This window comes from Oryx dammah, unplaced genomic scaffold (assembly GCF_014754425.2).
Source record: "Oryx dammah isolate SB20612 unplaced genomic scaffold, SCBI_Odam_1.1 HiC_scaffold_10, whole genome shotgun sequence".
In the NCBI taxonomy this organism is placed as follows: domain Eukaryota; kingdom Metazoa; phylum Chordata; class Mammalia; order Artiodactyla; family Bovidae; genus Oryx; species Oryx dammah.
In genome coordinates this window covers 6797088-6822846 of record NW_024070194.1, presented here as the reverse complement: position 1 = coordinate 6822846, position 25759 = coordinate 6797088, and the positions used below count along the sequence as shown (strand labels likewise).

The window sequence follows — 25759 nt, the reverse complement described above, 5'->3', positions numbered from 1 at the left end:
GAGGCCTTCCCCAAGCACCCTATTGAGCACAGCCCTGTGGTCACATGATCACAGCATCAGATGCCATCAGCTTCAGAACACTGCCCACTGCTTAACATGTCTTATCTGCTTGGTTCTTTGTGGAGTCTGAAAGTCAGATCTGGGAGACAAGGACCCTTCAGTCTAACTCACTGCAGTCTCCCTTGCATCTCCAAGCAGGGCTGGCACACAGCACGTGCTCGATGACCATTTGCGGGGGAGGGGACTGACTCATTCACTAAGAATCAATTTACTAAGAATAGGCTCACCCCAGACAATAATATTTCAACAAGGGAGCAGTAATTGTAATAACCAATACCCAGAGTGCATCCAGTCTATGCCAGGTACTGCTCCAAGGATTTCACACATTTTATCTCACTGAACCCTTCAATGATATGATTCTGTTCTGTGATTTTTATATCAGTTTCCCACATGATTCCAGCATTTGTGCTCTGAATGCTGGTGGAAGAAGTCGGTGGAGAAGGAAATGGCAACCCACTTCCAGTGTTTTTGCCTGGAGAATCCCAGGGACGGGGGAGCCTGGTGGGCTGCCATCTATGGGGTCCGCACAGAGTCGAACATGACTGAAGTGACTTAGCAGCAGCAGCAGCAGCAGGAAGAAGCCCGCCAGCTCTTTTACACTTGGTGTTAAATCTCCCCAGAAGTTTACTCTCATAAGCTCTGCCTGGTGCCGGAGGCGCCCCAGGCAGGGTTTCTCCTGCAGGGCCTGCAAGCACCACTACGCTTACCATTGCCTCCCAGGACGCCTTCCACTTGTAACAAGACTGAGGCTTGCCTGGCATTGTGCCAAGTGCTTTAACTATGTTAATTCACTTCATCGCAAAAACCCAGAGTTAATACTATTTGTCTAGATGGGGAAACTGAGGCCCAGAGCGGGTGAATGTCTTTTCCAAGCTTACCTAGCCAGACTCTCTGGCTTCTGATCACCCCTGCAGGCTGTCCCTTGCAGTGCAGCTGACTCGCTCAAAGAGAAGAGAGGTAGAGACAAAGGCAGGGCATGCAGGTTACAGCATGTAGGTTAAGACTTGTTTGGTTGCCCGTGGCAAGAAGCCATCCCCAACTGGCTTCAGCTAAAAGGAAAAGTCGGATGTTGTCGTACTTCAGGTGCGGCTGCATCTAGAACCCTAAACAATGGTATTAGGACTACCTAGGTATAAGTTCTCTTTTCCGTGTTCATTTCTGCTTGCTTCTGTGTTGGCTGCAGTGTCAGGCACCATGGGGTGGCAAATTGGGTGCCACTAGCTTCAGACTCGTCACTCATTCCAGTTTTAAACTCAGCAAGTGGGAGAGAGTCTTTTTTCTAATCCCTACAGGGAAAGGCTTGGATACCCTTGACTTATATACCCAACTATGAACCAATCCCAATGGCTGAGGGAATGACACAGTTCTCAATTGGTTAATCCTAGATATCATGTCAAGGACCACGGGAGAAGCGGGGACCCTCTAAGGCAAAGGGAGCAGCGTCTCTGGGACAGCGCTCAGGCCCTGATCATAAGGGTGGAGTAGATGTGGGAGGGGCACCAGGGGTCCACTGCAGGTGCCGTGGCCGATGCAACAATCACAGGGACGGGACAGGAAGTCTTCTCTACCGTTTGTGAAGGCATGGCAAGCACTTTATTGCAGAATTTTATGAGTTTTGTAGAGTTATGAGGACATAGACATTTCGCTCCTCTATTCTCCCTGGCTGTCTCTGGAATGAACTCCAAAGTAGGGCGTCTGTGGTCCCTTCTGGAGGATGTGTGATGAATAGAGGAATTTCAGACACTGTGACAGGGGACAGGGAGGAGACATTCTGCAATACTGGCATTGCGATTAAGTGAGATTGGAAAAGAGATGGATCTGGGTCTTTAGAAGACAGAAAAATAACAGCAGCTGGCATCGACTGAGTGCCTAAGCTATTGACGTGACAGATGCTGTTCTAAGCTCTCTACGTGCATCCTCTCGTTTAAACTTTTCATCAGTTCTTTGAGACATTAACCTCAATGTTATGGACAAAGACAGGCTCAGAAATTTACATACAGGAGCATCACTCAGGTGTGTGCTTGTTGCTAACGTGAGTGGTCGCCTCCCCACAGCTCTTCCTCTGCTGGAAACACTCAAGTTTTTCTGGACCTCACCCCAGAGAGAGTCCCAAGCCTACCATGGGATCCTGCTTCTTTGCCTGTAATTGTTGCCCCACTTTGGAACAATGAGGCATAAAGGTCATGCTTGCGGGATACTGGGGCAATCTTTCTGCCTGAAAAGAAGGGGCTCATAAGGAACGTTTCTTTTCTCCCCAGGCCTGTGTCCACCTGCTTTCGACATTGGACACTTGGCTACTTCTGTTCACATCTGCTGCTACCACCCTGATCTGAACCATCATTTTTGCCTAGAATATTCTAGTCTCCTCACTAGTCTCCCTGCTCCCCTGTTCACCTTTGGCCCCACTTCAGCCAGAGGAATCCTATTAAATCCAAGTCAGGCCATGGCCCTCCTCACTCAGACCCTCCAGGGACTTCCCATCTCACTCTGAGTGAAAGCACAAGGCCCACATCCCCTACAAGCCCCACTTAATCCCCGTCACCCGCTCCCTGACCTCCTGTCCTGCGTCTCTCCCCCTCTTCACCGTGCTCCAGCCACTCTGGACTCAGTGTTCCTCCAGTCCCCCCGGCGGCTGACTCAGTGGCTTTGCACGAGCTGTTCCCTGCACTAGGAATGCTCTCCCCCCGGGAACCCCCTGCGCCTTTGAGTCTCCATTCAGAGTCAGGCAGAGCTGAATTGGGAGCCTGGGTGGGGAACCCTGATGACCCAGTGGAGTCCCTGCCAGCTGCGGTCCTCCTGCCAGGGGTCGGCATCTTCCCCAGTTTCATCTCCTGTTATTGCAACTGGAATCCTCTCATCAGGATGGTGGCAGTGGTTTGAGAGCAGCGTCACAGCTGGGGTGTGGTCCAGGAGCAGTAATGGGCTGTAATGGGGAGGGGAGGTTGGAGGCTCCTCTCCCTGAGTCCCTGTCCCAGCCTTCGGGCCTTCTCCCTTCCCCCTTCCCACCCAGAAGTTCCAAGGGGCTCTGGCGAAGGGTCTGGGCCCACAAGCCTATCCCCTCCTGGGCAGGCTTCAGCTAGCCTCTGCCCAGCATGCAGGAGGGCACTGCCCTGTCCTCCCTGCTGTTTCCTTCCAGCACTTTCCAGGCCCAGGTTCCCAGTGCAGAGCCACTCCGGCGTCCCTCCTGGGGTCCATCCCTGCTGCCTTGGCTTCAGCCTCCAGATCTTTCCAGATCCTTTAGCTGTGTCCCCTCTCTCCGTCAAAGCCTCCCCGCCCTCTGTCCCTGCTGAGGGTCCCTGGGTAACGGGGAGCTGCCCCCAGTCAACTCTGTGCTTCCCCAGAGCCCCCTGGGACTGTGGGGGTGACACATGATGGAGAGGGGGTGGGCTATCCTGCGCTGGGACCCCGCAGACATACCATGGGGAGGACGGCCAGCCTTGCAGGGGCCGCACAGGCTGGCTGCTCTCCTTCCTGGCTTTTGGCCCAAGCAGCTCTGAGGAAAAGAGCGCGGGGCGACCCTGGCAGGTGGGACTTGTTTCCGCTCTAGAGGACGATGGAGCTGCAGGGCGCCAGCCGGTCCAGAGGTGGGGGTGGGGGGCTCGGGTGCGGGTGGCAGGGCTGCCCCTCCATCTTTCCCGGACCCGCTGGGAGGGAGCTGGTGGGGGTCCTGGTGCTGTTGCCTGGGGGGCCCGTGGGAGGGGCTGCCAAGTCTGTGTCCTGTCCATGGCCAAGCCACACAGGTCCTGTGTGCAGAACCTCAGCTGTGCAAAGGGGTGGGACCACCCTGCCTCCTTCCCCTATGAACCCCTCCTCTGTTCCACGGGTCTGACTCAAGGGCAGCATCCAGAGTGTCTGACCCTGCCTGGTGGGCACGAAGGAAATGTAACCTCTCTCCTCCCAGTTAACAGAGGAGTGGGATCCGTGTGCCTGTCTGAGATGGAACAGTCGACGTGATGTTCCGAGTTAACTGAACACCTAACAGGTGCTGGGCTCGGTTCCCACGTGCATGCCACCTCCTTGACTCCTCCCAGCAGACCCGTGAGGGGCGCTGTGATTGCCGTCCTCCTGCCGTGGAGATGGGGGTGGTGCTGAAGGGTTCTCTCAGGGTCGTGGGGCTCAGGCACACCAGAGGTGGGGTTTGGGCACACAGCATCCTCACCCTCAGGCCTGCCTGCAGCTGGCGGAATGAGAGACGCCGCCCCTGAGAGTGGGATCTGTCAGAGAGGGGAGCCTCAGGGTGATTCCCTCCTGGGGGGCTCCTGCTATATAAAAAATGAAGAAATGGCAAAACAGGGTTTTGAAAACCATGGGCTGGCTGAAATGTTGACATGAACAAATGAACAGCCCTCATGTACTATTCACAAAATGAGAGCTGCATTGATTAAAAACAACCACACTGATTCCAGGCGCGCTGAGACATGAGGACCAGGACAGACGGACAAGTGAATACGTAGGTGATTCAGCGCTTGAACTTAGTGGCCTGACTTCCTGGGTTCAAACTCCGGGCAAGTGACAGTTTCTGTGCCTCAGTCTCCTCATCCGTAGCAGGGACTCACGGCCACGTGCTCCTCCCAGGGCTGGTATGGGTCTTGGCTCACGAGCACAGGTAAAGCCTGTGATCAGCACCGGGTCACAGAACTGCCCAGGAAGCTGCGATGGCTATTTGGAAGCATAGCCCACAGTTTCTTTGACTCAAGACACAGCCTTATTTGAGGCAAGTCCAAGAGTCTAAGATTCAGGCCTTTTGTGGAGGTGAAGCCCAGGCCTGGGATAGGCTGGGGCCCTGGGGACTGGGGACGAAATGTGTTCATTTATTTTACAAAGAGGTGAGTTTATCTGCATTTTCCACCTGAATGCTCCAGGGAAACATTTGTGAGGATGCTGCTCCCAAAATAACCCGTGATTTCATTTGAGGAGCTAATTAGGCGGAATCAATGAGGTTTATTCAAAGGAGGGGTCCATTCCAGACCAAGAGGCATGGAGATTAGAGGAGGAAGACTGCTTGGCTGAATGCAAAGTGGGCGAAGGGTTGTGTGGCCACACAGCCTCTACCCATGGGCATCATCTTCCTCCAGCCTCCAGGAACTGAGGACGCAAGCTTGTGCTGCTCAGACACTAGCACTTCTGGTGGACACCCTCCTCCAGTGGCAGAGAGTGTAAAACACTCCGCCCCTGGGTATCTGCACCCCACAGCCTGCCCCAGCCCTCAGGTCCCCTCCAGAGACCCAGGGTGACGTCAGCAGGAACCGGAAATGAGTCAGAGGGGCCTTGGTTCAGATTCCACCTCTGCCACTTACTGGCTCTGTGGTCCTGGGTATATGCATGACCACTCTGAGCCTCAGTTTTCTCATCTGTAAAATGGGAATAAATAAAAGCATTTCCCTCCCAGGGCTAGTATGAGGCCTGAAGAAGTTCTGTTCAAGTGCATTTGTAACAAGTCCCTGCCACATCGTCCCTGCTCAGGGGATGTGGCTCTTACTGTTATTTCCTCCTTTGTAAAGTGGAGAAGAATAATTATCACACAGATATTTGTGCCTGGGCCATGGAGGAGCTCAGCAAATGGGGACGGTTCTCCCCTTGGGTTCTGGATCTGTCTGAACACTTGATACACAGTCAGGTGGGCTGGGTTATGCTGCCTAACAAGCAGTCTCCTGAGCTAAGAGGCCTGAACCATCAAGGCTGATTTCTTGCTCAGACTGCAGGTCCCCAGAGGGCAGCTGGGAGCTGGGAGCTGGGAGCTGGGCTCAGTCTCCTCCTCGTGACCCTGGGTGAAGGGGTCTGCCCTCTCTGATGTCACCACAGACCTGGCAGAAAGAAGAAGAGCTTGGGGAGGGGTCTTGCCCTGGCTGTTAATTTCTCCAGCCTGTGGGTGACCTGATCACTGTGCTCACCGCTCATTGGCCAGGAGGAGTCACGTGGCCACCGCCACAGGGGACCAGAAGTGCAGCCCTGTGTGTGCCTGGGGACGGTGCCGTTGACTTCCAGAGATTCCTTGGGAACCAGAACTTGGTAACCGTCTCCAAGAGCATGACCTGCGGTAGACTATCCTGCTCCATCGGGGCGCCAGGTGAAGGGAGGGGGGCCACTTCCTTCTCCCCATTCATGACTCAGGTTTAACAATAGGCGCCTCGGTGGAGAATAGCATGGCCTGTAGCTAATTCTCCTTCAGATCTTCCCTCCTGGATAATCCCTTTGATACTGCAGAACTAACTAGTGAGGAGGTAGAAACAGGATTTGTTTGATTCTGCAGGAATCGTGCTTGTCTCCACTTCAGTTCCCAAAGAGATGTGTTTGCTCCAGACAGAGCTTCCGTCTTAACTATTGTTATTCAATCGCTCAGTCTTGTCCGACTCTTTGCCACCCTATGGAGGGTAACCTGCCAGGGTCCTCCTGTCCATGGAATTCTCCAGGCAAGAATACTGGAGGGGGTTGCCATTTCCTTCTCAAGGGATCTTCCCAACCCAGGGATCAAACCCTCATCTCCTGCATTGGCAGGCAGAATCTTTACCACTGCACTACCTGGGAAGCTCCATGTAGCCCAGAGGCTACGCTTAATAAGTATTCACTGAGTGAATGAATGAATGAAGGCTCACCATTCACCCAGTCCTTTATATCTGATATAGCATCCCTGCTGTCTTTCTAATCCCTGCTGCCTTACTTAGAACTGTTGCCCCTAGTTCAGGGAATGTGGGAGTTGGCTGCCATCCCCCCAACTCAATTGCACATAATTCTGCAAAAACAGAAGTCTATCGTCCTCCTCACTTTGGTAATTGCACTGAGAACATAAATTCAGCAACATGTGCTTGGTCAGCTGCCCCATTTTCCTCCTAAGTAGCAAATTTATGGGGTACACATGCACACCGGTGATTATTTCCTGATAGTTTATAGTATCAAAGCTCCTTTATTTCCCTCCAATAAATCTAATTTATATGGATTGGCAGATCAAACAGTGCATTTCCAGGCTATGGGAGGTTGTGAATCATTCTTGGTGACTTAGGAAACTTGGGGAGATTAAGGTTTTGCATATTGCAAATCGGGATGGAGACATATTTGGTCTGGCTCGCAATGGATGCAATTAGAGCGATGAACACCGGGAGAAATTCATTTTCCAGGGACAGAGAGAAGTCTGCTTGGTATGCAAAAAAGCACAGTTATTTGCAACACAGGAGCCCAGAACGTGGTTAGCAAAGCACCCACTGACTGTTTGATTCGCAGCTTTAAAGAATTCAAGGATGAATAAAACATTGAATTAATTGCCAAAGAACTGTCGCCAGCCTGCATGAGATCTGAGCACCTTTGAAGCATGAAACAACCCAAAACTGGGATTGTGATACCCGCTAGTCACGGCCCCAAAAACTGCATTTTGGCTCTTAGTACTGGGTTCTATCCGACTTCTCTCCCATGAAGAGTCTGCCTCTCAGTGGCCCTATCTCAAGTCCCCTCCTCCAGGAAGCCCTCTTTGCTTACCCCACCTGCAGGGAATACTCCTTTGTCTGGCCACCAATGTCCTCATTCATGAAGTAAATAAATATTTACTGAGCACCTGGTATGCGCCAGGCACTTGCTCCTGCCCTTGGGGAGTAAGAGGCAATGAGCAAAGTAGAGAAATTAACACATCCAAAGACAGTAAGTGCTATGAGGAAAACAAAGCATAAAGATTGAGTGGAGGGGAGGAACTGTCGAGAGGAGGAACTGTCCGGGGCCAATGGCCGATTCAGGCAGGTGGTCAGTACTGGTGACATTTATGTACAGAGATATGAAGGTGGTGAGGTTAGGAGCCATGAGAAATATCTGGGGAAGAACTTTCCAGGCAGATGGACGAGCAAGAGTCAAGGCCCAGAGGCAGGAGTGTTCCTTGGCATTTGAGGAGCTGCAAAGTCTGGTGTGGCCAGAGTGACTTAGAGGAAAAGTGCTGGGCAGTCAGTCCAGACAGGAGGCAGGGTCAAGGTCATCGAGAGACTACTTACTCATTCATTTATTCACCTCCCAATTCATTTATTCACTCAACAAATATTCCTGAAGCCCTACTATGTGCCAGACACGTGCTGTCCTGGACTTTCAAAATCTATCAGTAGACACAACAAGCAAGCTCCCTGCTCTCAGGGGCTCCTGTTCTGGTGGCAAAATAGAGAACAAGTAAATAAAAAAGGTAATTTCAGAGAGTAATCAGGAGACATAAGATAGAGGAGATGGTTGGGGTGGGCATAAGGGCTTCCTCACAGGGTGAGGAGACAGTGACTAATGACGGGGGGTGGGGGTACCTTCCCCGAGGCAGGCAGGAAGCCCCTTCCCCACTGACCTCCGGGTGTACAAAGCCCAGCAGAATTCTCTCCTTGTTCTTGAGTGACCCTTGTCTTCTTCCTAAGCCCACTTAGCAGATGAATAGACTAAGGCTCCTTCAGGGCAGGGATCCCATCTCCTGCTTTTTCACCTCTCTACACAGAGCCTGGGCATTTGTGGGAGTAGAATTAACTCTCTTCTTCTCTTACAGCCAGCGTGAAGCTTTGGGGCCATCTCTTAACTCCATAGACAGAGGAGCCTGGCAGGCTACAATCCATGGGGTCTGTAAAGAGTCAGTCCCAACTGAGGGGCTTCCATTCCACTCCACTCCACTCCCCCGGGATGGCTGTGACCAGACCTGGTCCTGTGCTGGCCGCAACTAAGGAGCCGCTGCACTCGACGTGAGGAGAACCTCCCCAGAAAGGGAAAGTCCCCCAGAAAGGGACCCCTTGCACGACAGGTGCTCTGGGGGTGAGTGACTTCAGGGCCCTCCGGGAACACTGGCCAGGCCTCCTCTTCAGGCCCAGGGAGCTGGTGCAGGCTCCGGGAGCAGGTTCAGGATGGTGGGCAGGGCCCTGGCTGCAGTGGAGGCAGAGCAGGCTGGTCTCCTCTGTCATCCCAGCTCTGACGGACGAAGCGGGCCGGGGGCTTCTGGTGGCTGCTCTCTCCTCCTCAGGGGCCTCCCGGGCTCCTGCTCCTGCCCTCTCTGCCCAAGTTCTGCTCTCTCTCCGTGTAGCCTTGGGATCCCTTTGGAAACAATCTGGTCCCATCTCCGCTGCTCAGAACCTCCCATGGCTCCCACAGCACCCAGGAAGCGCCCTGGCACAAGAGGACACACTAGTAAGCCAGGCCCCGCAGGGAGCTCTCCCAGCCCCTTCGAGTTAACCCCGCAACTGCCTCTCGGAGGGACAGTCTTCACCTCGCCTTCATCACACTTGCTGAATGAAGAATGAATGAATGAATGAATGAATGAATGAATGAATGAATGGGTGAACGATGGAATGCACTAATGAGCAAATGGACGGCGGGGTGACCCCCCTCTGCACTGCCCTGGGTCTAGTACGGGTGCAGAGGGGCTTGTCATGGGCGCGGGCGCGAGTCCCTCCCTCAGGGCTGTTTCTGGCCCAGCAAACGTGCCCACTGTGCTCTTCACTATGTCGCAGGGACTGGGTGTCCCTTTAAAATGGGGGGCCCTGTGCACACTCACCAGGCCCTGGACAGTCTAGCCCGCTGGGGAGTCCCATCCTGTGGCCTCAGAGGAGGGGCTGGTGTGGAGAACTGGGAAACAGGTGTCATTTTTCTGGGCTGAGGATGGACAGGGTTGGGGGAACGAGGCTGCAGGCGGGAGAAGCGCCCAGCAGAGGTTGTTTGTCCAGAGGCTGCTCCAGGCACCTGGTGAGGATGTGGCCTCGGCTCCCCACTGCCCAGCCAGGCCGGCTTGGTGGACATCTATCTGGCTGTCTCCCCCCATTTTCATGTGAAAGGCAGGCGGGACGTGACCGGGGACTGGGGACCGCCATCTGCTCGGGGAGCTCATTGTGCCGAGACCCGGGTCCCACTGCAGGGGTGGAGGGTGAAGGATGGCGGGGAAGCTGACAGAAGGTGCCTTCAGGGTGAGGGTGGCTCTGCGGGGCAGGGCTGCTCCGGCACCATCTGTGCCTGGCCCTCCCGGACAGCCTGGGCTCGGCCCCCTCAGGGGCCCCCCTCCCCACCCCAGGCCAGGCTGCGCTGACGCGGGGGCACCCAGCACACCCCCAGGGGCAGCCGTGGAGCCAGGGTCTGCCCACCAGGCCATCTTGCCTCAGTCACGGGGTGGCCAGCGCTGGGGACAGTCCCCAGGAATGGGTGACCAGGAGGCTGTCCTCCTGGGGGACTCCCTCCAGCACTGACCTGGCCTGGACACCTGGACGCTCCAGCCAGGGCAGCCCGGGTCTCCCCAGGAGCGGGCAGGAGGGGATGGCCAGCCTCTGCCGGCACATGGCCGCCCGCGTCCAGGATGGGAGGTCTGCGGCCCCTCCTTGCAAGGACTCTGGGGCACCCGGGTGGGCTCCGCGCTGGCTTTGGATGCCTCTGGGTCGGACGCCTCTGGGTCAGGATGCCCCCCGAGCCTGAGCGGGTCTGACAGCATGGATACAGAGCGTGATTTTCCCTGTTTCAGCTGGAACTTCTTGAGCCTCTGGCTCTGGGAGGAGGCGGCTGAGGGGTCTGCCTGGTGATGGTTAGTAGAGGGGCAGGGGGGCACCTGGACCCGCACATGACCTGCAGACGAGACCGAGGAAGGGTCCTCTCCCTGGGCCCTGCAGGGCGGCCCGCGTGGGTTCTGATGTGTGGGGACGTGGACGGGAGACGCCCACCCGGCCCTTCCTGCAGAACTGTGTTCATTCCTCTCTCCTCCACGCCGGTCCACGCCCACTCAGCGGCAGTGCACACATTTTCTGTTTGTAATTAAAAAGTAATTTAATTATCTGCTGAAAATGAGGTTCCAGAATTAATATGGAAATGAATTCTAGCTGTGTTCTCAACGTCTTTCCTCCTTGCTTGTTAGATAATTGGTGGGGGGTGGGGGCGGATGGTCAAGGGGAGGAAGCCTGACGGGTCCTCTGCTCCTTCCTTGGCAGCTGCCACAGCCGCCCCAGAGCTGGGGAAGGGGAGACACAGCCCAGGACGCCCCCAGACCCAGAGCGCCCCGAGGGTCTGGGGGAGACAGGGGAGGAGCTGAGTTCCAGCCAGTCTGTGGGGCAGTCTGCTCTGCCCCTCGGTGCTGTGTGGCTGTGGGCTAGTAACTGAGCCCCTCTGAGCCTCACTACTAGCGCATAAAATAAAGATGATGGTTTCTCTCTCAAGGCATCCAATAGCCTCCCTGAGGCCTTAATTCAGGTCATGTCTGTGTAAGATTGTCCCTGGCCACTGCATTTTAAAGTCCCAACTCTGACCCCTGATACTTCTCCCTGCCCCCACCTCAATTCTCCCCATGGCCCTCAGCACTGTCGGACACGCTGTGTGTGGTACTTCTCTCTCTCGCTGATTGTCTGGATTCCACCATGAAAATGTGAAGTCCCTGAGAAAAGGGATTTTTTTCCTGTTTTGCTCATTGCTTTGTCTCTAGGACCCATAACGATTGTTGGCATGTAGTAAGCTATGGTTTTTTCAGTAGTCATGTATGGATGTGACAGTTGGACTATAAAGAAAGCTGAGCACTGAAGAATTGATGCTTTTGAACTGTGATATTGGAGAAGACTCTTGAGAGTCCCTTGGACTGCAAGGAGATCCAACCAGTCCATCCTAAAGGAAATCAGTCCTGAATATTCATTGGAAGGACTGATGTTGGAGCTGAAACTCCAATGCTTTGGCCACCTAATGCGAAGAACTTACTCATTGGAAAAGACCCTGATGCTGGGAAAGATTGAAGGCAGGAGGAGAAGGGGACGACAGAGGATGAGATGGTTGGATGGCATCACTAACTCAATGGACATGAGTTTGAGGAGACTTCAGGAGCTGGTGATGGACAGGGAGGCCTGGCATGCTGCAGTCCATGGGGTGGCAAAGAGTCAGAGGTGACTGAGCAACTAAACTGAACTGAACTGAGTAGGTGCTCAGTAAAGACTGCTTGAGTGAACTAATCAATGAATGAACGGATAGTGAATGAATAAATGGATGAATGAGTAAATAAATGAGCGAATAAGCTATAGAGCCCTCAGAGAAGTCCCTACACGTAATAGGCTCCATACAAGTGTTACAGTGATCTTAAAGTAATTAATCAAGGAGGGCTTTAGCCTGAAGTGACTTTGATGTCACCCATGTAACCACACCAAAACCTCAGCCAGTCCATGCACTTGAAATTAGAGAAAATGGAGCCTGAGACCAATTAAGTTGCGAATAATCACAAGAGACAACAAGCCTTTCCAATGATGCAACTGTTTAAGCCATAGCCAATCAAGTGACTTCCCCCTGCTTTGCTTCTGGGTCTTTCCTATGAAAACACCTCCCGGCTCCTATTTACAGAATGCACACTCCTAACTTCGCTTGGGTTTGGAACTGCTTGGTTTAACAATCCATGTTTGCTCAAATAAACTTGAAATTTTTATGTGCCTAGGTTTATCTTTCAACAATGCCAGTGCTGCCTACCAGCAGCCTGCTCCCTCCCCATTCATTTTATTCTCTTCATTTATTTCACAATTGTCTGCTGACTTCCTACTAAGTGCCAGCTGCTGATTCTAGGCACTGTGTAAATATAGCAGTGAGAAAAAAAAGCCTTAAATTCCTGCCCTTTTGGAGTCATTACAATGACAGGAGACAGACATTGAACAAATAAACAATTAAATATAAAATGTCAGGGGACTTCTCTGGTGGTCCAAGGGCTAAGACTCCACGCTCCCAATGCAGGGGGCTTAGGTTCAATCCCTGGTCAGGGAACCAGATCCCACATGCTACAACTAAGACCTGGCACAGCCAAATAAACAGATAAATATTTTTAAAAGAAATAAAATAAAATGTCAGATTGCAATAAGTCTTAGGAAAAATAAATGTCAGCTGCAAGGAACGGTGGGTAAGGTGGGTGCTGTGTCAGCAATGGAGGTTGGAGAGGGCCTGGGGAAGGTGACCTGGGAGCAGAGATCTGGGGGAGTTGGACCGGGTGGGGACTCCAGGCAGAGATCAGAGTGTGGATGAAGGTCCAGGTGGTACCACCTGGAGAACCAAGGAGCTGCACGGCCCGTTGGCGGGTCATGTGGGCCGAGGTGAGTGGGAGAGGCGAAGTTGTCCCCTGGGACATCTTGAGGGGCTTCGTTTTCACTCTGGTCAAGATAGGAGCCAGGATATCCCAGCACGAGAGGGACCTGGGTTGGGGTTCAAGTCTCTCCTGGGCTCCCCGTGGAGAGGTGGGGGCGTGGTGTGCCCAGGATGGGGTCACCACAGGGGTCAGGGGATGATGGGGCTGGGCCAGGGCAGAGGCCTGGGAGGTGGGACATGGGCAACAGGAGCAAAGGGGGTGGAGCAAAAAAAAGAAAAAAAGTGCTCGTGGAATCTGGTCGTATTTTGTTTGGTTTCCCTTTTCTCCTTGTAAGACAAATGTGTCCCAGAACCCAAGGACACCCTTTACATCCATGGGTCAGGTGTGGCCACTGACCAGTCACAGGCAAGGGGTGAGTCCTGTGACTGGTTGAGCCCCTGGTGATCCCCCACAGGTGGCTCCAGACAGAACCCCGATGTTGGCCGGGTGGTGAGGCAGGGTTGCCTGCAGACAGAGGTGACCCCACTTGGGCTGCAGCCTCAGCAGCATGAGACCCCGGTCCTGCAAGTTACTGTCCCTGGACCCTGGCCATCTGTAACTCACAGAGAGTCAATTGCTGCTCCTATTACTTACTTATAATAAAGCTCAAAAAGTAAGAATGCCCACTTTCAGGGCCGAGATGGTGGCAGAGCAGAACCTCGGGTCTGGAGTCCCCTGGGTCCTCTTCTTCCTGTGCCCACCTGCCTCCTGCCAAAGCCTCTGGGATGCTCCTCTGGCCCCAGGAAGACGGGCTCCTGGAGCAGAGGGTCACCAGGTCCTTTAGGAAGCCGGGCAGTTCAAGGCTCCCATCGACCAGTGCTCTGATCAATACTCTGTCAGCTGAAGCTTCCCGGCAGGGGACCACTTCCCAGAACTGGGCACTTAGGGCCAGGGCTGTGACAGGAGGCATGCTGGGGACCTGGCTTCCTGGACGCCTGGCAGGCGGGTGGACACAGGTCTCTGAAAGTGGCTCTGACAGGGGCCTCGCCAGTCCCACCTGGAGGGTGCCAGGATCTGCAGAAAAACGAGGGCAGGACCACAGGGCACGGGGCAGAGCAGGGCCTTACATGCTGGGCACCCACTGGGCAGTGCGGCTCCTTCAGGCCTGCTGTCCCTCCTGACTTCCCCATGTTTGAGTACGGAACACCCTCCACCCCTGCTCACCCGTGGGCTGGGTCTGCCCTGGGGTGCCCAGGCATGACCTCCGTCAGGCTCGCGGTGAGGACTGGACCTGCTGGTGAGGCCTGTTGAGTGCACCGTGAGCCCCAGCAGCTGCTGAAAGGGGGCTTTTCTGGGGCCTCCGAGGACCTTCTGTCTGCTTGTCTTCTCTTTCTCACCCCGCCTCTGCCCCACCTCCCTCTCTGATCAGGCACAGCTGACACTTGAGCCCCCAGAGGTCAGGGACTGAGGAGTCCGGGCAGACATACGCCGGGGGCTGAGGAACTGCCTGGAAGCTGCTGGGCCCCAGGCTGTGGAGGAGGTTGGGGGAGAGGTGGCCCACAGACCCTTCACTGGGACATGCCATGTGGAGGCAGTGTGTGTGCACCCCTGGTCTAGGGTTGTGCTGGGTGCTGGGGATGCAGGGAAGAAGGGAACCCTGTCTCCTCCCTGGTGACATTCCTGCTCCACCGGTATGAGCAGACGTCATACTCTGGGTTGAACACAGGTCCATAGAGTTGGTGTTGTTGAGTCCCTAAGTCATGTCAGACTCTTTGAGACCCCATGGACTGCAGCACGCCAGGCTTCCCTGTCCTTCACCATCTCCTGGAGTCTGCTCAAACTCCTGTCCATCGAGTCGCTGATGCCCTCCAACCATCTCATCCTCTGTCGTCCGCTTCTCCTCCTGCCTTCAATCTTTCCCAGCATCAGGGTCTTTCCCAGGGAGTCAGCTCTTTGCATCAGGTAGGCTAAGTATCGGAGTTTCCGCTTCAGGATCAGGCCTTCAAATGACCATTTAGTGTTGCTCTCCTTTAGACTCTCGAGAGTCCCCTCGAGCACCACGCTTCGAAAGCATCAGTTCTTCAGTGCTCAGCCTTAGTTGAGGAAGTAGGAAATCCATCCTGGCCTAGCCCCTGCCCCAGCCTTGAATCACCCTGGGTCTCTTACTCTGGGCTTATACAGTTCTGGGTGTTGTCAAGCAACAAAGGTAAAGTGAGCAGGTAAATTTCTGGCTTCTCACAGCCCACCAGCAACCCCTCCTCCCCCTCCCTGTCCCCCTCCCCCTCCACCCCACCTACAACCATCTGCTCAGGCATCCAGGCCATTTCTCTACACAACTGAGCTGTCACTGCAGTTCAAGCTGCGCCTGAGCCCTTCCCTGGTCCTTGTGCTGTGGAAAGCCTGCAGTGTGGCTTTCCTGCTTTGGGTCCAGGACAGGCCCACCTCCCCTGCCCAGAGCCACCATTCCCTTCTCCCTAGACCCTGCAGGCGACTTCCCACTGGCTTCTGCCTCCACCACGGGGCCTCTACAGTCCACTGCCCCCATAGCAGTGAGATGATACTTCAAACTCGCGAATGGATCTTGTCACCTCTTTGCTCACCGCACCCCCTGGCTCTCCACCTAACACAGAATAAGCGCCAGAGCCCTGGCCTTGGCTGCAGGCCCGTAATGCCCATGTTCCCTTTGTCCTCCATGTCCACTCTCCCTGCCTTCCACTGCCCTGGGGCCTGCATGGCTGACTGAGGTGGCCCACACTTGGGGCTCTTGCTCTGGGGAGCCCCGGCAGGAGTTCAGCAGGACGGGGAGGCTGGTGCTCATGTGGTGAGCCAGAAATATACCTGCTCACTTTACCTTTATTGCTTGACAACACCCACAACTGGATAAGCCCTGAGTAAGAGCCCCAGGGTGAGTTGAGGTTGGGTCAGGGGCTGGGACAAGATGGATTTCCTACTTCCTCAACTAAGGCAGGTGGTCACCCTGGCCTGGCTGTGCCTGACCTTCCAGGAAGACCATGCCAGCCCCAGGGCCTTGGCACCTACTCCTCCCTCTGTCTGAGATGCTTCTTCCCTGGCTCTTCCCACAATAGCTGCTCCCATCGTTTAGTAGATATTGAGGCCACAGACCGAGCTGGGAAAGACTAGGTGGGGGTCGGGGGGGAGGAGGAAGGCAGGTCTGAGCAAGAGAAACAGGAGCTTCCCCTCAGCCACATTGACTTAGGGTCAGAACAGAACCTGGGGAGATGTTGGGTTAGCATCTGATCTCAGCACCTGGAGCCATGAGAAAGGTCTGAGCTGGGGGCAAACGTTTGGACAGATTTTCATCCTTCAGTGTAACCACCAGCTTCCACAACCCTCCTGTCTGTGGGTGGGTGCCCTTGCTACCCTATTAATTTTTAAAACACTGCCTGGTTAATTTCCCTCATTGCCCGTATGGCATCATAAAATTAACTTTACTGGTTACTAGTCAATCCTACTTGGTCTTGTCTGTCTCTTGTCTGCCCTTTTAATCACTGAGTCCTAGGATCTAATGCAATCCGAGGTACACAGTAGGTATTTGGTAAATACTACCTAAAAAATAATCAAAGACTTGATGAATATATAGCCTGCATGAACACACACACCTTCATACCTGCACCAACATCTGTACATACGTGCATACCCTCTAGCCCCCTTGCCTGACAGCAGGAATCTTGTCCAATTACAGGGCATGTTTCCCAGGGAGGAGCTTCAGCCAGAGCTGACCAGGAGCCGGGGTCTACCCTTGGTCCCCTGCTGACACCTGCTCAGTTAGAACAAGGACTTCACTTAGACCCTCCGTCCTCTGGGCAAAGAGCATTGTCTGTCCCTCCATGAATTTACGCTCTGTCCTTTCAGTCTGTAATCCAAGGATGTCTGGGGAAGATTTATGAAAGAAATAACAGTGAAACCTGAGTTTCTTAGAGCTTGGGAATGTCAACCACAGCATCTTGGGAGGGAAGGAAACCTTTCCATGATGGCACCTATCACGTGGATAATGTCACGTGGTTCCCTTGGGAAGATCCACCCCCAGCTCCTCTACCTCCTGAGACCCGCTGGCCCCTCGCAGTCCAGCCCAGTCCTGCCTCTTCTCCAAGGCTTGTTCTGTGGCTCCTGGCTCACAGGAATGGGGGTCTTCTCTGAGCCCCGACACATCCCTGCTGGCCCACTCACTGAGGTTTATTTCCACATAAATGTCCTCCCCTCCACCTCAGGCCCTGCCCTGGGACACTGCCTCCCTCCAGAGTCAACAGAACACTACTCACATCCCTCAAAGGCCCAAGGTTCTTCTTGAGGGTTGTTTCCTAACTGAGGACAGCATTAATCAAGGCAGAGACTGGGCCACGCTATGTCACAATTTGCCTTAAAGGAAAACTACAGCTTTGAGCCTCTGTAAATAGTGAAAAGGAATGAAATTATCCCTCAAGTCTTGTAAAACATTTATTGTATCAGGGCCCCTGGTATGATAAAAATATACACGCTTACATGAGAAAGAGAACTCTCTAGGACCATAAATATGACGCATAGTTAACATACAGACCAGGACAGATCCTAAACCTTCTATCCCTTGAATAAATGCTTGTCTTTCTAGAGTGTAGGAGGCTGTTTTGGAATAAGTTATCTGGCCCAAGAGGGCAACAAAACTGACTCAAAGCCTGGGCTTTGGAGTATATCTGGGGTCAAGTCCAGGTTTGATCTTAAGGGCTGTGTGTGACCTTGGCAAAATCATCAGAGCCTCTTCTCTTCAGCTTCCGCCCCTGTGAAATGGAAATAGTAGCAGTTGTTTTATTTCATTTTCTTTATTTGGCTGTGTCGGGTGTTAGTAGTGACACGTGAGATCGTCGTTCTGGCACATTGGACCCTCTAGCTGTGGCACCCAGGCTCAGGAGTTGTGGCTTGTGGAAGTAGTGGCTGCCTGGAGGGCATGTGGGATCTCAGTTCCCCGAACAGCGATCAAACTCCTATGCCCTGCATTGCCAGGCAGATTCTTAACCACCATACCACCAAGGCAGTCCCAGTTGTTTTTTTTATTTTAATGATAATTTTAAAAAGTATCTGAAATTGGAAAAGAAATAGTAGCCGGACCCTCCCCCTGGGGTTGTCTGAAGGGTTTCGTGAAATCCCACACGTGGGTGGCTGACGCAGGATGCCCCTTCCTGTTAGCCTGGCTCTGAGGTCCTGCCCCAGGGAGTGCCCCCTGCCCAGCCCCCTGGCCCACCTGCACCCCCAGGCGGAGAGGCTCTGGCAGATCTTCATAAATAGCAGAAACAATAAAAATATGCTCCTAGAGAGTATATTGATTACATAATTGGCTCTAATGTGATAAAAATTACATAGAGTAGATTAAAACTACAACTCTCTCTGGCCCATAAATTTGACCTATAACTTGCACATGAAGTTGAAGACATTAAACATTTCATTAACTCTCGGTTGTGGGGCTTCTGAGACTTTTGAACAAGGTCCCTGTTGACTCACCTGCCACTCCCCCTACTCTTGCTTTTCTGGAATTTGGAATTCACTGCCCTACTCCTCCCCAGCAACCCAACACGGCCCTAGCTTTCCATCTGTTCAGGACCGAAGGGAATCCATCCCTCCATCAGATGTTTATGGAGCACCAGCTCTGTGGCAAGTGAGGTTCTAGGCACTGGGTAAAATGTCGAACAACAACACAACAAATAAAAATCACTGTGCTCTGGGAATTTAGAGTCTAATAGAGTGAGATAAAGACAAGAAAGAGGAAGAAAGGATGGATGTTTGGGAGGGAGGGAGAAAAAACAAGCCCCTGTGTGCTGAAGGTTTGCTCTGTACCAGGATAAATGCATTGACAGACACACTGTCTCACTCCAGAGTTCCCAACAACCCAATAGGTACAGGTGTTCCCCCATTTTACAGATGTGGAAACTAAGGCCGGGGGAAGTTAGAGACAGCCACCTAAGAAGCGGTGGAGGCAGGGATTGAACACAGGCCATCTGGATTTAAGCCTCTCATAGGTCTGGAATGAATGGATGAATGAATTCCATCTTGAGGGAAAGAGTGGGTGCAGAAATAGACACACACTGCTACAACGTCCCTGTGAGCAGAGAGGTGCAAGGGCTTTTTGAAACCCATAGAGAGTCCAGACTTCTCTCTTATGCCCCTTTTTGTTGCTCTTTAGTTGCTAAGTTGTGTCCAACTCTTTTGCAACCCCATGGACTGTAGCCCGCCAGGCTCTTCTGTCTGTGGGATTTCCCAGGCAAGAATAATGGAGTGGGTTGTCATTTCCTTCTCTAGGGGATCTTTCCAGCCCAGGGGCTGAACCCATGTCAGATATCTTTACCACTGAGCCACCAGGAAAGCCCCTTCCCTACTTTCTAAGATTTATTCAGAATCAAGGGCAAGACACCTCATCTGCAACCCACCCCAAACCTGCTTCCTAAAACATTTTGCCTGGACTACTGTGATCACCCTTCCAAGCACTCTGCCTGATTCTGTCCTTACCTCCTCACCCCCACTGATGGGTACAGAATGAAGGGACAAAATAGGTGACTAAATAGTTAACCCCAGACGATTATAAGAAGAAAAATATGAGAAACTCCTGTAAGTTAATAATTACTCAAGAAAGCAGGTTTGCTTAACCACAAAACCAAGCAGGCTTGCTTAGCAACGAAGTCGTGCAACAGAAGCACAGGACATGCCCAAACAATGAAACAGTGGTGTCATGAGACCCACATCCCGCCCAGTGAGCTCAATAAGTTAATGACCCCCCAAATAGACTCTGTGCCCACAGAAAAACAATCACCTATGGGAAGGTGACATTTCAAAATGAAAGACCCTCCTTGTACTGAGACCTGAAAATATTTTTCCAAAGTGTTACAATAGTCCTGGCCTGACCACATAGGGAAGGACAAGTCAAATTCCCTGCCCTCTCTTGGGGAGAAACTGATGATGAAAACGTGAATGTCTACTGGAGAAAGACTGAGGACGACATCCCCCCATCCCCACTTTTCCTTGGATTATAAAACTAACCCACTAAGTTTCCAGGTCATGGCATTTCTGGCTTGCCTGCTTGTAAGGCTCAGTTCAGTTCAGTCGCTCAGTCGTGTCAGACTCTGTGACGCCATGGACTGTAGCATGCCAGGCCTCCCTGTCCATCGCCATCCCAAGTGTCCTATTCTAATAAATCCTTTCTTATCTACCACTATGCTCTCGCTGAATTCTTCTCTGCCCTGAGACATAAAGGGCTGTGAAGGCAGAGGTCTTCCGAGCTCCCTTGAAATGACACCAATCAGTTTCAGGCCCCGCAGTGTATTCTGTACTCACACCCACAGGAATCCACCAAAAATACAAGTCAGGCTGTGACTCCCCTGCTCAGAGACCACCCCAGCTCCCACCTCACTCACAACAAAAGCCAAGTCCCCACAGGAGCCCTCAGCACCCCACGTCCTGCCTTTGCCTCTCTGATCCCAGCTCCTAGCATGCTCTCCTCGATCACTCTGTTCCAGCTACACTTCCTCCCGTGCCCTGGACAAGTTTGTCCTTGCTCTTCCCTCTGCCTGGAAAGTTCTTCCCCAGGGTCCTCCAAGCTCCTTCCATCAGCTGCCCCAGGGGTTTGCTTATATGTCTCCTCCTCTTCAAAACCCACCCTAATCTCCCACTTTCTGACCTCCCTCAATCCACGCCCACTCCTTGCAGTCAAAACAAACTTTTAAAAACATCAATCAAATTGTGCCACTACATTCTGACACCTTCAGCAGCTCCCTATTCCAGGGAGGAGGCTGTTGTAATTAATCGGAGTACTTGGCCTCGGGAGGCACGTGGAAGTTCAGGCATCCTTTGGAGATAGGCTTGGCATTCCAGCCTGCCCGTGTGGAGTCCACGCTGAGGTCTGGGAATAAAACCTCTGCTAACAGGGAGGTGTGGCTGTATCTGGAAATGCTCTTGTTCCCTGGATGTATTCCCGTGGGGACTTTGTGGGAAGGGGAAGTGCCTGGACCAGTGCCCGTCCAAAATGCTGTCACAGCACAACCCTAATGCCCCCCAAATCTTACGCACCCCCACGTGCTCCTGATGGGGTCGTCACCCCCAGCTTCCCTTGTCAAAGGACAGCCTCCCCTGGAGTGTGCACACAGCCATAAAGCTCATGTGTGTTTTGCTAATTGATATAAATGACTTGTCTTTCACAGCCCAGCATCGGTGCTGAGCACGTCCACATTAATTGGCTTGGAGGAGGAAAATTAAGTGCTTCAATTTGTCATTTTTCAAGATGAAAAATGAGAAAGGAGAAAAATCACTCATTTGATAGAGAGGTGCTGTGAATAACTGAAACCCCCCTTGGGGAGGGGACAAAGGCTCTCTCAGGAAGGGGTCTGGGTTGGGAGTAGCCCTAGGGAAAGGGAGGTGAGCCAGCACCTCCAGCAGCCCTTCATATGCATAAAGTGTTTAAAAATGACAAAGTGCTTTTCAAAGGCAGTTCTCATCCAATGTTCATAACTGCCCTGTGGGTACCACTACACCGACAGGGTCCTAAAGTTGCAAGGACAGAAAACGCAACTCCAGGAGATGTAAGCAGAAAGAAAATGTATGGGTTCATAAACTAAAAAGTCCTGAGGATGGGGTGGATCTCAGGTAGGGCTGGGTCCAGGGACTGTAGCCAGTTTCTCCCAGCCTTACAGTACTATTCCTTTCCTCTGCCCTCACTGTGGGGAGATGCTATCTTGCCAACGCAGTAACCTCAGAGGGAAAACCTTCTCTTCCTGGTGGAATCTGCTGATTTCTTAGGATTCATCGAGTTGGACCAACTTGGTCACATGCCCATATCTGACCCAAACTCTGGGGTCATGGGGATTTGTTCACGGCCAGGGTTACCCTCTGAGGTACTACGGTGTCAGTTTAGAAACGGTGCTCCTTTTTATTGGGAGAAGCAGCCTTGCGCCAGGACTTGGGCTTGAGGGAGGGCGGGTGGGCAGGGATTTCAGCCCCTTTTGCGGGTTCCACCTGCCCTGGTGTAGCCAGTGGTCCGGGATGTCCGGACTGCTAGGCCAGGGTCATGGATCCTAAATGCAGAGGGCATGGGGCTTGCCTCACTCATAGCTCATGAGCCAAGAATGCAGGACAGAGGTTCCCCAAAGGGCACTCAGGGTGCTGTGGCCAGAAGGGAGAGTTCATTCCTTCAGTTAGTGTATTTCTATAAAGTACCCACTATGTGCCAGGGCTGCTCAGTGAAGACCGTGGACGGAGATCCCTGCCCTCATGGGACATCCAGCCTAGTTTGGGGGAAGAGACAAAACCGAAATCCATGGATTTATTACTTACGGGTACTCATGACCGCAGAGCTGTGGAGAAACAGAAGCAGGACGGGGACGGTGTATGGCATCAGATGGGCAGCCGTGGCCAGGCAGTGATGGCTTCATGGACAGGCTGATGTCTGGGCAGAGGGAGGGGGTGAACCACACGACTGCTCAGGAAAAGGTTCCCAGGGAGCCTTCCCTCCTCCCCAGGGGCTGCTGGCTCCCTGCTGGTGCTCCACCCGCAGCCTGGGGAACACAAAGCAGCAGCCTCTAATGCAGACTCAGCCGTCAGGCTGCCTTCCTCCTCCGCAGCTGAGAGGACCTGCAGGGACACAGCGGGAGGAGGAGGAGAAGCCTTGGGGTGAGGAACGTGGGGAGGAGGGAGAGGGGAGGGGGAAGGGAGGCTGTCAGCTTCCCTCAAAGTGCCTCCAGGGCCCCGAGATGCCTCCACCAGCCTCAGTGCAAATCCACACCTCGTCTCCAATTATGCTTGGGTGCCCGAGGCAGGGCAGGCTATGGGGTGAGAGGCCCGGGGCATCCCCAGGGCCAGGCTTTATGCTGGCAAGATGGCCATTCCAGGAGGTCCAGGGGTGAAGCACCAAGGAGGCTCAAAACCAGACCCAGGAGCCTGAAGGAGAACAAACACCTCTGCCCAGGGCTTCCCCAGGGAGGGGGGCCATGCCGCTGAGACCCACTGCCAGCCCAGGGCTCGGGGCATTTTGGCAGAATACGTGTGCCCCGATTCCTTCACCTTTTCTAAATCCAGCCTGAACATCTGGAAGTTCTCGGTTCACGTATTGTTGAAGCCTGGCTTGGAGAATGTTGAGCATTACTTTGCTAGCGTGTGAGATGAGTGCAATTGTGCAGTAGTTTGAGCATTCTTTGGCATTGTCTTTCCTTGGGATTGGGATGAAAATAGACCTTTTCCAGTCCTGTGGCCACTACTGAGTTTTCCAAATTTTCTGGCATACTGAGTGCAGCACTTTCACAGCACTTTCACTTTCACTTTTTAGCATATTTGGATCATAGAAAAAGCAAGAGAATTCCAGAAGAACATCTGCTTCATTGACTACACTAAAGCCTTTGGTTGTGTGGATCACCACAAACTGGAAAATTCTTAAAGAGATGGGAATAGCAGACCACCTGACCTGCCTCCTGAGAAATCTGTATGCAACAGTTGGAGCAGGACGTGGAACAACAGATTGGTTCCAAACTGGGAAAGGAGTACATCAAGGCTGCTTATTTAATTTATACGCAGAGTACATCACATGAAATGCTGGACTGGATGAAGCACAGGCTGGAATCAAGATTGCTGGGAGAAATATCAATAACCTCAGAAATGCAGATGACTCTACCCTTATGGCAGAAAGTGAAGAGGAACTAAAGAGCCTCTTGATGAAAGTGAAAAAGGAGAGTGAAAAAGCTGGCCTATAACTCAACATTCAAAAAACGAAGATCATGGCATCCAGTCCCATCAGTTCATGGCAAACAGATGGGGAAACAATGGAAACAGTGACAGACTTTATTTTCTTGGGTTCCAAAATCACTGCAGACGGTGACTGCAACCATGAAATTAAAAGACCCTTGCTCCTTGGAAGAAAAACTATGACTAAACCTAGATAGTATCTTAAAAAGCAGAGACATTACTTTGCCAACAAAGGTCCATCTAGTAAAAGCTATGGTTTTTCCAGTAGTCATGTATGGATGTGAGAGTTAAACCATAAAGAAGGCTGAGTGCTGAAGAAGTGATGCTTTTGAACTGTGGTATTACAGAAGACTCTTGAAAGTCCCTTGGACTGCAAGGAGATCAAACCAGTCAATCCTAAAGAAAATCAATCCTGAGTATTCATTGGAAGGACTGATGCTGAAGCTGAAACTCCAATACGTTGGCCACCTGATGTGAAGAACTCATTGGAAAAGACCCTGATGCTGGGAAAGATTGAAGGCGAGAGAAGAAGGGGACGACAGAGAATGAGATGGTTAGATGGCATCATCGACTCAACGGACACGAGTTTGAGCAAACTGTGGGAGCTGGTGATGGACAGGGAAGCCTGGGGCGCTGTAGTCCATGGGGTTGCAGAGTCAGACAGGACTGAGCAGCTGAACGACATGTGTACTGGGCGTGCAAGTGTGTGCACAAGCAGGACTGCATGGGCCCGGTGGACTGGGCTGCATTGCCTTTTGTGTACTTGGAGGTGGAGGCTAGATCCTGCAGGATCACAGTGTATGCATGGCGATTATATGAGGCGTCTGAAGGTAAGAGTTTTTATTTGCTCCCTACACACCATTCCTTGTGGCATTTACTTTTCCAGACCTGCACAACCTCCAAGTCTGGTGAAATGCCACCAATGAAATACCGCCAAGTAAGGCCTAGTGTCTCCTGTGTTCCCTCCCTGCCTCCATCTCCTTCTCAACCACCTTCTTACCCAAGAATGGACAGTCTTAAGAGATGATGTTCATTAGCTCCAAAGAAGTCTGTCTGAATCAAACAGGACTGGGGTTCTCCTGTCTCACATTAATTTTTGTAATAAAGATAAAACAGCTACCATTGATTGTCAATTACCCTACGCCAGGCACTATTCCAAATACTCGAGATCTCACTCAAGCCCCACCCCGAGAAGTCCAATTCAGTAGTATTTTCCCCACCCATCATTTACAGATGAGGAAACTGAGGTTCAATTTGGGCAGTGAGTGATCCAGGTTGTGAGTGGTAGAGGCAGGATTTGAACTTAGGACGACCCACTCCAGGGTAAAATCATCTTCCAATTCCAGGGCAGGAGTATGTGCCCAAGAACAGCCAAGAAAACCCAGGAAGGAAGGAGGATAGAGATTGATAAGGTGGAAGAGAGCAGAGGCTGTAGGCAAGTCGATGTGGTTCAGACTGTGGAATAACCAAACTAAATCTAGCAAAACATCACAGTGACCCCAGAATATAATCCCAGAAGAGATGAGACATTAATATTCCTGCCAGGTACTGGCAATTTTAAAAAAATCACCATTTTTTTTTTTACTGTGGTTGTTGCTATTATCATGAATGATTGAGTGGGATCTATTCATTATCCCAGAGGAGATTGGAGTATTTACTTCTTACCCCAAACTATGAAGCATTTGGGGGCAGAGAGGCATATCACACAGCATCTTAGGGATTTTCCCAACCTGCTTTGCAAACTGCAACCCATTTTTGCAGACAAAAGAATAGAAGTGAAGAGACTCAGGAATGGATATCCTAGGGCCACCCACCAAGGCAGAGACAGGGATGGAGGGAGAGAGGAAGAGCTCCAACTCAGGGCATCAGCAGCTGGTCGGGGGGAGGTGGTGATGGGAAGCAAAATAAAGCATAAACCTCGGTGCATCACCTCCTGCGGGGGCCTCTAGCCCAGCAGATTTGTGACCCGTAAGGCTCCCAGGGAACCTGAAACTACACTTCCCT

General features: G+C 52.4%; 1 pseudogene; it reads left to right on the top strand.

Annotated features, from left to right (window-relative positions):
* Positions 1-9920: 9920 nt before the first annotated feature.
* The window catches only part of LOC120869422, a 51001-nt pseudogene continuing 35162 nt past the window's right edge, over positions 9921-25759 (top strand).